Raw genomic sequence first — 12,773 nt, 5'->3', positions numbered from 1 at the left:
CTTAAGATGAGCCAGTCAAATAAATAAATAAATTGGATGTAAAACGCTCAACATTTTACTATCAGCAAGAACTAAACCAAGCATTACCTTGCATATTTGTATTTTTAAAAGAATATACAGAACATGTACTGTTCAGAAAACTTAGCATATCATTTCATATAACGCACGAAGTGAGACAATCCACAGGCAACAGGGGGGAAACTTAACAATAACAACATTGTCACTGCTAAATGAAAGCTGTCTTTTTAATTTATTTAAAATAACTAGTTAGATATGACCTTGTGAGAACCCAACTAAATAGGAAGAGGGGGGGGGGGGAATCCTTTCCTTTACCACCAGAGGGTGGTGCATAATGTGGATTAATTGTTTCATGGTATAAACAATGATCAAGAATCCACTCCCAAACATATAATCTGCCTGCAGTTTACATTGATTGCTGCAAGGCCTTTGGTGCTGTGTTACACTTCTGGCTGCTTCAAGCACTAATATGTATAAATTGAATCCTACTATTATAGTGCTGCAGGTTAATTAATATAGAAGTGGACAACATGGAGATAGATAATAGGAACCTAGGAAGCTACCTAATACTGAGTCAGATCAATGGTCCAAGGGTATGTCCAGGGGTAGCCAAGGTGGTGTTCTCCAGTTGTGGTTGGACTCCAGTTCCCATCAGCCCCAGCCAGCAAGGCTGATGGGCAGGTAATGGTGGACTTGGGAGTCTTTTCCGTCTTGGAGTGATGGGCAGGGAATGGTGAACTTGGAGTCTTTTCTGTCTTTTCTGATTGGCTGTAGACCTCCAGGGTTTAAGGCAGGAGACATTCCTATCCCTACCTAGACATGCCAGGGATGGAACCTGGGATGTTCTGCATGCAAAGCAGACACCTTCTAACAGTTATCTCCCTTCTCCTAGTATTCAGATTTAAATGGGCATTTCTCAGGGGAACTCCCAGTATAGTTCTGTCTGGCTCTTGCGCCACACTTAGCTCTGTTAAAAGTACCTGGCTCTGAGTACCGACTGATTAGAAAAGGCAGGAAAGAGCCCTTTTTATATGGATAACATAAAATTATTCGCTGAATCTCCAAGTAGACTCATCAGCCTCATAACAGCCACAAAAAAAATTCAGAGAACATATAAAAATGTCATTTCACTTGAAAAATGTAAAAGTCTTCATATAATTAAAGACAAAAGTAAAGATCCTGCAAATCAGCAGCACCTGGTAACCACTAATATGTCATATACACTTCATAGTAATTCTACCTATAAATATCTTGGGATCAGTCAGAACAACTGGATAGGCCACTCAAGTTTTAAAATCCTCTTACTAGCAATCTCTATAGGCAGAGACTCCTTGAAATATTGAAAACTTAGTTTACAGCTGAGAATAAAACAAATGCTATTAACACCTGCACAGTCCCAACACTCATTTACTCAATGGGTATATGTAACTAGTAGACTTGCTAATTTGAATGAAATTGATATATTAACCTGCACATTCCTGCCAAAGTTCAGAATGCATTATCTAAATGTCTCCATGAAAGGCTATCATTCTCACTAATAGCAAACTTGGGTAGTCAACTGTCTATCAGTAGAAACAAGATGAAGCTATTAAAAATGATACTGGTTTCTGCATAGAGAATTCCCTGTATGGATTGTATTCAGCTAAGTCATTCTCTGAGTAGACCTACTGAAATAAATGGATTTGTTGACTCTTTTGCTTTCAGTGGATCTGCTCTGAGCATGGCTTAGTCATATGCAATGGTTAAGCCATTTTTAAAATATAAAAATGTATTTTAAATTACAAACAAAATGGCATGATGACCTGTGGAATGTTCAGTTTTCAGATGAGAACCTTCTAGAGAAATTCATCTCAGCTCACTTCTGAGTTCACTTTGAACACAAAAATCTGGAACTTCTGTTTTTTAAATGTGTGTGTGAGAGAGCGCGCGAGAGAACACCTACTGGTGCTTTGGTGATTAGACCCTCCTGGAGGTGAAGATAAGCCAGCACTTCTTGTACTGTTGGATTTGAAGGAGCCAGAGAATAAACTGAGAGACTGAAAAGCTTGTATTTCCTTTGAGGTGGTCTTTTGCAAATTGAAAAGTTTGATTCTGAGCACTTCACTGGCATCTTTGCTACAAATACCAGTTAAAAACACAGAAACTAAAAAGCCTCAGCAAATATTGAAAGTCTTTAACTGTATGGCTCCAGGTAGGCTTCCCTCAGAAAATAGTTCTAAAGAGGGGGCATGACAAATTAAAACTTAAACTGGCCTAAGTTCTGGAGACAGACTCATGTAGGAGAAAATAGTCCTACCAGGCAACCTAGTCCTAAACTGTAACAGTTAGCACCAGTATATTTATTGGGTTCAGAAGTGGACTGGGGGAGAGTGTAGCTTTTTAAAAACCCAGATGTGTTTCATATGTCTGGGCCTGTTAGCACTGTAGCTGCCATATAGTATTAACTAGAGTTGCCAAACTACCCTCAAGTCTCACATACAACACATTGCAATAATCGAAATTTGGCATGCTCTTCCACCATAAAATGCAATAAGGTGTCATTTGAAAGGGATACCACAAGCCAGGAAATTCCTATCCTTCCTAACCAATCATTTATGCCACCTTATAGAAAGGTGCTTGGAATTTCAGAACCTGTCTGAGCGAGGACCACGAATAACAAGATGAACAAAGAAAATAATAGTCACAATGAGAATTATACACCAAGAGTAACCGCTAGTAGGTCTTCAACAAGTATTGAAAGAATAACAAGTTTTTTCAAGTGGTTTCAAAAGATGAAGAAGGAGGACACAGATGAATATCACAAGGGGACCTGTTTCACAGTCAAAGTGCAGGGTCCAGCTGTTAAAGAAATTAATATTCAATGGTCTCTTTTATTGTCTGTAAAACACACAAGGCTTATGCAATGGCAACAAAAGTACAATGTGTAAGGCCTCCTACAAGGTCTGAAAAAAAGAGTTTATTAGATCTCTTGCACCCTTTGAAGAAATAATTTCAAAGAAGCATGATTACAAAGGCTTACTTTCTATTATGAAAAAACCCAGAATTAATGAAAACTAAGCTTGTACCACTGTGTTCTTTTGTGCTTCAGTGGAAAATACATTTGAATGTTAAGTTAAAATTGAACAATAGCATGACATTTTTTGAGAGAAGTAAAAAGCAGTCTCTTTTTTAACTAAAAAAGGAGAGCATTTAAGAATATTATGCAGATGAAATATAGCTCAAAACTGTTTCCTCCTCAGGATCTGATTAATGTGGGTGCCATTTTTGCCTGAAGGTGGTAGTATTTTGGCAGGAATTAGAAAATCTTCAAGGAATTGCAGAGCCCAGGATGTTCTGGAAAGGAGAGAGGTAGGAGGATCAGTGAAGGATAACCTCTCCTCAACTTGATTCAAAACTGGGCGTGGCAAAATTGGAGTGGCCCAATCCTTATTATTATTATAATTTGAAAGCAAACTCCACTGAGTTCAATGTGTGCACAGGATTGAAAACTGAACTACTTTTCAGTTCCCACCCCCAGGAAAATAGTTTATTCCATATCCATTACTGAAATAGAAAGCCTGCTACACCCTTGATGAGCTAATATTATCTTAACGGTTTCTTAATTATTAGGTGATCATTATCTTAATTATAAAAACAAAAACATCTGTTCTTTAGAAGGTCAATGCCAAAGACAGGGAGTACATAGATGTGATAAAATCAGAACAACCACCTTTACTTGAATTCTAAGAGGTGGAGGAATTTAGAGTATAAAGAAAGTAGACGTTTCCTCAGTGGGAGTCAAGTTGGTCTGTTAATTCTGTCTTTTCGATGGATGCATCTTAGCTAAAACACAACAATTTACAAGAAAACAGTGCTTGGATTGGAAGACACGAGATTTACCCACCAGGGAAGAATGGCAGATGAAGTTGATGGACTATATGGAACTGGCAGAAATGACTGGCAGAATCCGAGACCAGGGAGAAGAGTCGGTGGAAGAAGACTGGAAAAAGTTTAAAGACTATTTACAGAAACACTGTAAAATTAATGAATGTTAGAAGAATGTTGGAATGAAGTTATATGGCTTTAGTAGAAATGTTATAAGGAATTAAGTATAAATAGATTAATAGAATATTAAAGGAAAAATAAGGTTAGAATGTGTTAAGTTAATTATAGGATAGAAAACAGAGGAAGATGGAAAGGAATTGCTGAAACAACTAATAGAAGTGGAATACAAAAAGGGAGGTGTGAGGAGGTCGTGGAAATAAGTGAATGAAAGATAAGATACTGAAATTGTTTGATGTGTTTTAAACTGTTTTTGTTTGGCTATGTTAGTTTAATGTGTCAGTGTTATGTAGTGTTTTTGTATTGTATTGTATTGTTCTTTTTTTTGTAGTGTTGTGTTTAAATTGTTGGAAAAGTAATAAATATTATTTTCAAAAAAAGAAAGAAAAAGAAAACAGTGCTTGGTAAACTGTGGCTTAGATCTCATGCCTAATGTCCTGGATTCATTTGAGAACACAAAGGTGCAGCGGAGCCCAATATGGCATGATTATGTAAAAAAAAAAAGGGGGGGGAATTTTTAAACATTTCTTCAGCAATATACCGGTAATTCACTGAAGGCTGAAGGAAGAGTTTAAATTTGAAGCACCTTAGTTTCCTTCAGCAGCAGCACCCCCCAAAAAAGAGGCAAATTGGATATAATATGCATACTACTTCAGATGAGGGAGGGTGCACTAAGCACAGTATTTTGTTTGGACTCCAGTTTGATGCATCAGGAAAAAGTCTGACTTAGTTTATACCAATTACAAAATATAGGACTGGGGGCGTTTCTGATAAAGATAGACCTGATAGTGTATAACTTGGGTAAATTTGTGTCATATAAATAGAAAGGTGCAGAAACAAAAATAGAAACTGCAGTATGTTCTCATAGCCTACATCTGAGGGAAATTTTCTTCTTCTTCTTCTTCTTCTTCTTCTTCTTCTTCTTCTTCTTCTTCTTCTTCTTCTTCTTCCCCCCCCACCCATCTGGCTGGGTTTCCCCAGCCACTCTTGGCGGCTCCCAACAGAACACTAAAAACAGAATAAAACTTCAAACATTAAAAACTTCCCTAAACAGGGCTGCCTTCAGATGTCTTCTAAAAGTCAGATAGTTGTTTATTTGCTTGACATCTGATGGGAGGGTGTTCCACAGGGCAGGCACCACTACCGAGAAGGCCCTCTGCCTAGTTCCCCGTAACCTCACTTCTCGCAGTGAGGGAATCACCGGAAGGCCCTCGGAGCTGGACCTCAGTGTCCGGGCTGAACGATGGGGATGGAGACACTCCTTCAGGTATACTGGGCTGAGGCCGTTTACGGCGTTAAAGGTCAGCACCAACACTTTGAATTGTGCTCGGAAACGTACTGGGAGCCAATGTAGGTACTTTTAATATTTTTCACATTCCTCAAAGCAGCTCAGTCCCAAGTTTTTGTTTTTTTATTGCAATGCACATCTTTAAATGTTTTTTTAAAGGTACTGTGCATGACTTGTTGATTACTGGGGGCTGAACTGAGTGAAATTTGTAGTCACCCCCCCCCCCCTTCTGATCAGTGGAATACACCCAAGGGTTAGAAGGATAGCTACAGTGGTTTTCCTGCAAAGGGAGATTTTACATGGTGTGGTTTTTTCCTGTGGGTGGAGTGCTAAAAAAAAAAGGCTTCACTTAATTTCCCATATTGTTTTCTAGACAACATGTATGGAAATATTACATACATTGCAGATAGAGGTGCCCCTAGATAAGATATCTGCGGAACCTCAGAAGGTTAGATGCAGGATTTCTTTGCTTGGAAACCTTAAACCTGAACTGGGAGAGAAGAAACTAAAAGAAATTTGCTCCTCTTCCATTTCCAGGATTTTGTGAAAAACAACTAAATATATGAAAACTGCAGACATCAGTTTTCTAGGCGCCCCTAGAAAAGCAACCTGCAAAATTTCAGAAGGGTAGGTGCTGGAGCTAGGGAATGATGATGAATTGCATTGGGCAGGGGTCAGCTTCAGGCACGTATTCTCTCAACTGGCACCAAAAGTCACAGAAATTAACTGCAGAGCTGATTTGACAGGAGTGGGTGTGTTGGCCTGTGGTACAGAGGCAGAAGGACTCAGAGGTTCAGCATTGCCCGAGTAAACACCAGTAGCAGAAGATGCAGAGAACAGAACACAACAAGGAGATATATTACCTCGATGTGCATAAAGCACTGTGATCAGAGAGCCTGGCAAAATAAGATTCAACCCCCCCCCAACCCTGTTGGATCAGGCCAATGGGCCATCTATTCCAGCATCCTGCTCTCACAGCTAATGAAAATGTGACTGGTGTGTATGGAATATAAATTGCATGTGGAATACAGTAGCCAGGTTTTCCATATAAAAAGTCACATTAGAACACAGTTCCTGCCTAAAAAGAACATCATTTGTTGACAGTGTGAGCACCACATGAGAGCCATAGTAGATTACACACATTTAAATTGAGCAAAGCACCTGTTTGGCTCTGTAGCTCTTGGATAAATTTCCACAGCAATTAGCCAAGTTTCAGCAGGAGTGGGGTGTACATGTGTGTTGAAGAATGAAGTTTTTTGCACACTTTGCTGCAGGAAAAAGAGAGCAAGGAAGCATCCCTTCCCACTTGAGATTTCAATATGTGAATCAAACAACTGGTGTGGGTTTGTTTTCTTTAAATGAAAGGATTCCACCACAAGATTCTTTTAAGTGTGGTTTCATTCCTAGATACCAAGCTGCAAAATACCTTAGCTAACTGCGGAGAGCAGAAATCCATGCCCCTTTCAGTGAAACGTGAAGTCAAAATACAAACCAGTAGCATCAACATAATTTAAAAGTTAAGGGGAGGATGTAAGAGATGCAAGGGGAATTGAAGAAGGGCAAGATGGAGACCGGAAATAGAACGACCAGTCTCAGCAAATTAACAGGTGTGTGAATTATAGTCTGCAAAATGGAACTGGCTATTATGGCTGAAATCACTCATTGCATGTGTCCCCTCCCCCTTCATTCCCTATCCTGACTCCCACATCATACATTACAAAAAATAATGGTTTCAGGTGTGGACAGAAATTTGCCTCAGCAAAAGATAGATATATAGAGAGTGTGTGTAGAAAATAAGTGGCTAACCTTTGGCCTTCCAGATGTCTTTTTACTACAACTCGCATCATCCTTTGACTATTAGCTATGCCAACTGGGGCTGATGAGAATTAGAGTCCAACAACATCTGAGTTGCCTCCACCAACAATGACATCACTGCAGCTCACCTCAAAAGGTCCTGGTTAGGGCAGGATGGCGACAAGGTTAGGACTATGTTGGTACACTGGGGAAGCCCATCCATTACTCTTGCCAGTGACCTGACAAGCCACCTATTTGGGATGGCTTCGGTATGGCTCTAATTTCCCTGCATCTCAATTTTTTTTTTTAAGTTGCCACATTCATATCTGCTTGACACACAGTTGCCAAAAGCAGAGCAGCTGTACCAGAAGGAAAATGTGGTTTTAGCGATTTGATGCTAATTCCAGTGCTTTTTTTTCTAAAAAAAATGTTGAGGGGTACTCTCAGTTTCCTACTCATACTGAATTACTGCCCCTCAGTGAGGCCAAACTTAGATTCACAAAATGTTTAGGGGTATGCGTACCCCCAGAAAAATAGCACTGGTTAATTCCATGACTGAAATAATTGGTTTCTCCTAGCTTCCCACTCATCCTGATTATTGACTTACTGATTGATTGATTGATTGATTGATTGATTTGTATACTGCCCTTCATCTGAAAATCACAGGGCAGTTCACAGCATTAACTGATGAATGATGGATAGTGTGAAAAAAATCAGAATTGTTAATGATATTGTAATGAACAGAGAAATGACCCAGCCAAGCCATTTATTTGTATGTGGCCTTACTGAGATAAGTGGAATGATTTTAAAGCCACTGGGGTGAAGACTCTGACACAAGAGATCGTCTTTGGTTTTATAAAATGGCTATCACCTGCCAGGTATCATCTAAGGATCTTTCACTTGGTATAAACCAACAGATATTAATGGGAGGCAAGCTTCTCACATATCACTCAGTTAACTAACATGCCATAGATTGTGTAAAATGCCAAACCATTATAACACAATAAAATAGCAAATCAAATATTTCATTGATTATTTTCCTTCAGATTCTATGTCTGGAGAGTTTCTCTTTCTTTTGGGGGGGACAAAGGCTGATTTATTCATGCAAGCCGCTCATTATGCTATGTGCACCTGAACCCATTCTACTTGACAAAGTACTGACACCTGAGAGCAAATTGTATTGACAGAGCCCCCTTGGCTATAATTACTGGGAAAGAACCATCCTGAATCAATTAATACTGTAACTCAGTTTTAATTTTGTGGCTCTCCAGCATCCAGAGAAGCAATCAGTTGCATGGCTTGTGGCCAGATCCTGCTCTTGCTCAGCCTTATGGATTTGATTTCATGCTTGGTGAACGGCCAATCAGTGACTTCAATGACACACATTATTTACACAAGATGCGAATCTAGTACATTGATTTTAATTGGAGTGTCTGTCTGAGAAATGTCAGCAATTTTCATTGTGGCTCTTGGGAATGGAGTGTGGGAATCTGTTGGCCAGACGTTTTGGTGAAGGGGGAGAGCTGTCTGGAGCACTGGATGAGAAGAAAGGTTCACAGGACACTTGTGAGATACACCCTGCATCCCAGTTTCACACTGTTGTTCATTTTTCATCACACTGATGAGTCAAAAGCAATCTTCTGAAACCATTCTATGGGGTAGGACATATACTGCGCCAGGGATAAAGGTAAAGGGACCCCTGACCATTAGGTCCAGTCGTGGACGACTCTGGGGTTGTGGCGCTCATTGGGTAAATCCATCCATTTTCATTTTTCCCCATTTCTCCATTTTCCAAAATTCTATTCAGTTTTTCACATTAGCACATCAGTTTGTGTTGATGGTGATGATTTTATAAAACATCCTCACGAAAAATTATCAGCATTTTAGTGTCCATTTCTCCACATAAGTTTCTCTCACTTTTTAAAATATTTTTTTGGAAGTCACCCAGATGATGATATGTGTGTAGTTTTGGCTAATATATCATTTTTCATTTATTTTTTTTAAATAATATTTATTAAAATTTCAGGAAAAAAAGATTACATTAATAAGAAAAATAACAATAAAGAAAGAAAAATACAAAGTACAAAAAAGAAAAAAACAGTTAAAAACAATATATCATTTTTCAAGCACAACTCTGTATATTATTTTCAGTAAACAATGCACTTATATATACACTTCACCTCATCACGTGTGTTTTTGTACACTTTACTTGGCTGTAGAACTACATTTCAAAATTCAGAGAAGGGCCGTGTTTTGGTTTCTGTATTTTTTCAGAAAGTGTGAATCATGTAACGCAACTTGAATCCAATATATCCCTCATCTCTAGCTAGAGCTTACAGAGGCCCTGCCCTAAACATAGTATAAAGGGATTTTTACTAGGATATCAGTATAGTGCTAATCATTGCTTTAATACACACCGGTGCACACACTGAGTTTTAACACACCAATTTGCAGCACAATGCTTGTTTTGAAACATCCACACAGCTAACTGCAATTAATGCTAAAGTAACTACAGCCAGCTGAAGTGATCAGGCTTTAAAGCTTTGGCTGTCTTCCTGTGCAGTTATGCAGCTTAAATCCAATTGACTTCAGTAAGCTTTAAGCAGTCTGACTCTGTAAAGGAAGCAGTCTTTGTCTTTGCAATACAACCATAAATATAATTTCAAAAACTGAACCGCATCTCATATGTCAGACACAAAACAATCTAAACAAGTTAGCAAAATGTATAATGCTCTCGGCTACAGCTGATATATACTTGCCTATAAATTGACAGCCTGCTGTGCCCTTTTCCACATAAGTCTGCTTTATTGCATCAAAGCTAAATCTGCAAAAGCAAAAAATAAAAAAAGTATTTAGTGATTGTTAGCTTCATAGCATTTCAGCCTCTGCAAATAAGGGTAAGAGGTTATGAGAAAGAATCACTTTTTAAAGTAGTAGATAATGTTGATTATTAAAGATCTTCATTCTTGTTTTATCTTCTTCTTTTAGAAGACATCTGAAGGCAGCCCTGTTTAGGGAAGCTTTTAATGTTTGATGCATTACTGTATTTTAATATTTTGTTGGAAGCCGCCCAGAGTGGCTGGGGAAGTCCAGCCAGATGGGCGGGGTATAAATAATAAATTATTATTATTCTTTAGCATTACTGCATCTCTTCATCTTTGCGCAGTTTCTCACATGCATACATCCATCTTGCTTTTCAGAAAAACAAAACAAAACCCTGAAGACTGGATTCTGTTTCTGTTGTGGAAAACACACACACACACACACACACACACACACACACACAGTTTGATGGGTAGCGCAGAGCTGCAACATTAGTTTGCCAGTGGGTGGGTTGTGCTTGCTTACCAGGATGGAAAGCAATGAGACAGTGGGAAGGTTAGCTGGTACAGATACACCAGCATAACTGATTTGGTGCTCCTGCCAGTGTGTTTCTGCCATGTCATCCTCCCCACTCCCTTGTCCGTCCTCCTCTCCCTCCCAGCAAGCAACACTTTAATCCACCAATTGCATAAACCTAAATTTCTGGCATGTTATTGAATCTCTCCCACAAAATAGTAATTGCATGGAGGCACACACATTACATACATTATAAATCATAAATAAAATAAATAACCCGAAGCAGGCACAGGGAATGAGGCACATTTTTGCACACCTGCCGTGTTTGCTCTTGCCACTTGCTTAAAGTGTATCCGGGTGTTTGGAGAGGAGGCCAGGCTAGGTGTTACATGGGGCAACCAGGAAAAAGTAGCAGCTCTGCATCACCGCTTTCTTTGGCAGCCCCTGGGAACAACAGGGATTAATGGGATTGTTTCATTATTTATTTTCATTAAATATGATAATGTTTGTGGTGGTGTTGGTTTTATTCTTGTAAACTGCTTAGAAGCCTATATGGGCATTAAGTGAGATATACATGGGTGATGATGGTGATGATAGGCAATTGCTGGCAAGGGAAGGAAGCACAGGGAGACAATGTAATCGCTTCCTCTTCAAATAAATATGAAGCATTTACAAGTTTGATGCATAAACCCGACCAGACTGCAGCTGAATAAAACAAATTGGTCCTGAGGAAGCTTGGGCAGAAGCTCCTAACCTGCTGAGTCCACAAGACAGGAATAATGAACTCTGAGCTGATAGCACACCTGGCGAGCTAAAGTGAAATAAGGGCCCAGCCAGTATTCCACATATATCAAGCTATGCTCAGGGAAGAGCTGTAATGCAGTAAGATGCCACAGAAAACTCACATAGTTTTGTTCTTCCAGTCTGACACATTTTAATGGACACTGAAATATTTTCACAATATAGCATCAACTGTTGCGTCCCCCCCCCCTTTTCAGCAACATGGTAGAATAAATTGAGTTTGAAAAATATCTCCCTATCATTGTTAGGATCTCTCAGTTAAACATTACAAACCAATTTGGATTCACTTGTACAAGTGAGACAGCAGCTTTCCAAACTGCCAAGTTAAGCCAAAGTAACAACAACAACAACAACAACAACAACAACAACAACAATAAAAGCATAACATGACACCTGGTTAAAGCATGAATGGGGGGGGGGACAGTTATTAAAAAATGAGTGAGAGGTTATAAAGATAGCTCTGCATAGTGTTCATGAAGTCTTTGCACCAGTCCCGTCTTTTAACAGTTGCCTTTTTTGCCTCTAATGTTCAAGAAATGAAAAGTGAAAAAAGATAATTGATTCTTGAGAAGTGTATACCTTTGAAACGAGGTCCATCATAACTTTTAAAAAAGAGAGAGAAAGCCCTAACTCCAGAGTGATGGTTATCCTATTACTGGCAGTTTCGCTCTCCTCCTTTATGATGGACAATAATTATAGGAAATGGTTGGGAAATCCCCAAGACTTTATCAGCTGAGCTCTTCTTCTCAGTTTCACTTTAGCTCATAATGGCTCAGCACTACTCCACTAATTTGACCATTTCCATTCTCAGCTACTTTCTCACATTTCCTCAAACTTACCAAGCTGAGTAGGGGAAGGTAAATCAGCAACCAAAGAGACTGGGGGTTATTTTCTAAGCTGTTCCTCACTCTCTGTAATGAAGGCTTCTGAGCATTCTTGAAGACTGCATTGGAGAGAAAGAGAGGAGAGAGAATGCGCACCACAGTCTCTCAACCTAATCTACCTGCAAACCTATGAGGATAAATTGGGGAGGGAAAGAACCATGTGTGTCACCTTGAGAGAAATTGAACAACAAATAAATACAATTTATTTACTTACAGTACTTACAGTCCGTAGAACTGTCCAGAAGTGGAGGCATCTTCCCTGTCTTCCCACAGGTTGCATGATCAGAGAGGACCAGTAAACAGGCAGAAACTGCAAGGAGGAAGAGAGCAGGCACCTCAACAGCTGCAACGGGTCCTCTGCTTGGGTGTGGGCTGCAGATGGTGCCCAACAATCCCTGGCGCTGGTTCTGTTCTTTGATTAAGGAGACCAAAAAGGCACAGTTTCCCCAAGCCCTATCACGGAGTCCCCATCTGAACATGCCTGAAGTCCTCATTGCACTAAGACAGAGGAAGAACTGCGGAGAGGGCAAAGAATTCATCCTAACCTTGTGCTCCCCTTCAAAGTTGCCTTGTGCAGCTGCAAAGCTCGGTGCAACATTGAATACAAT

The 12,773-nt window shown here is 39.5% G+C and overlaps 1 long non-coding RNA gene across 2 annotated transcripts in view; it reads right to left on the bottom strand.

Moving 5' to 3' along the window:
* The window catches only part of LOC308479398, a 29,891-nt gene extending 17,668 nt beyond the window's left edge, over nucleotides 1-12,223 (bottom strand). For both annotated transcript variants that reach the window (XR_013987663.1, XR_013987664.1), the window contains exons 1-2: nucleotides 12,121-12,223; nucleotides 9,901-9,965 (exon numbers count right to left, since the gene is read on the bottom strand). This is a non-coding gene — a long non-coding RNA (uncharacterized lncRNA). The remainder of the gene's footprint in view (nucleotides 1-9,900; nucleotides 9,966-12,120) is intronic.
* Nucleotides 12,224-12,773: the final 550 nt, after the last annotated feature.

This window comes from Podarcis pityusensis (assembly GCF_964106645.2).
Source record: "Podarcis pityusensis genome assembly, chromosome: 1".
Taxonomy (NCBI): Eukaryota; Metazoa; Chordata; class Lepidosauria; order Squamata; family Lacertidae; genus Podarcis; species Podarcis pityusensis.
The sequence above is the reverse complement of the archived record's forward strand: the minus strand, read 5'-3'. Positions and strand labels throughout refer to the sequence as shown.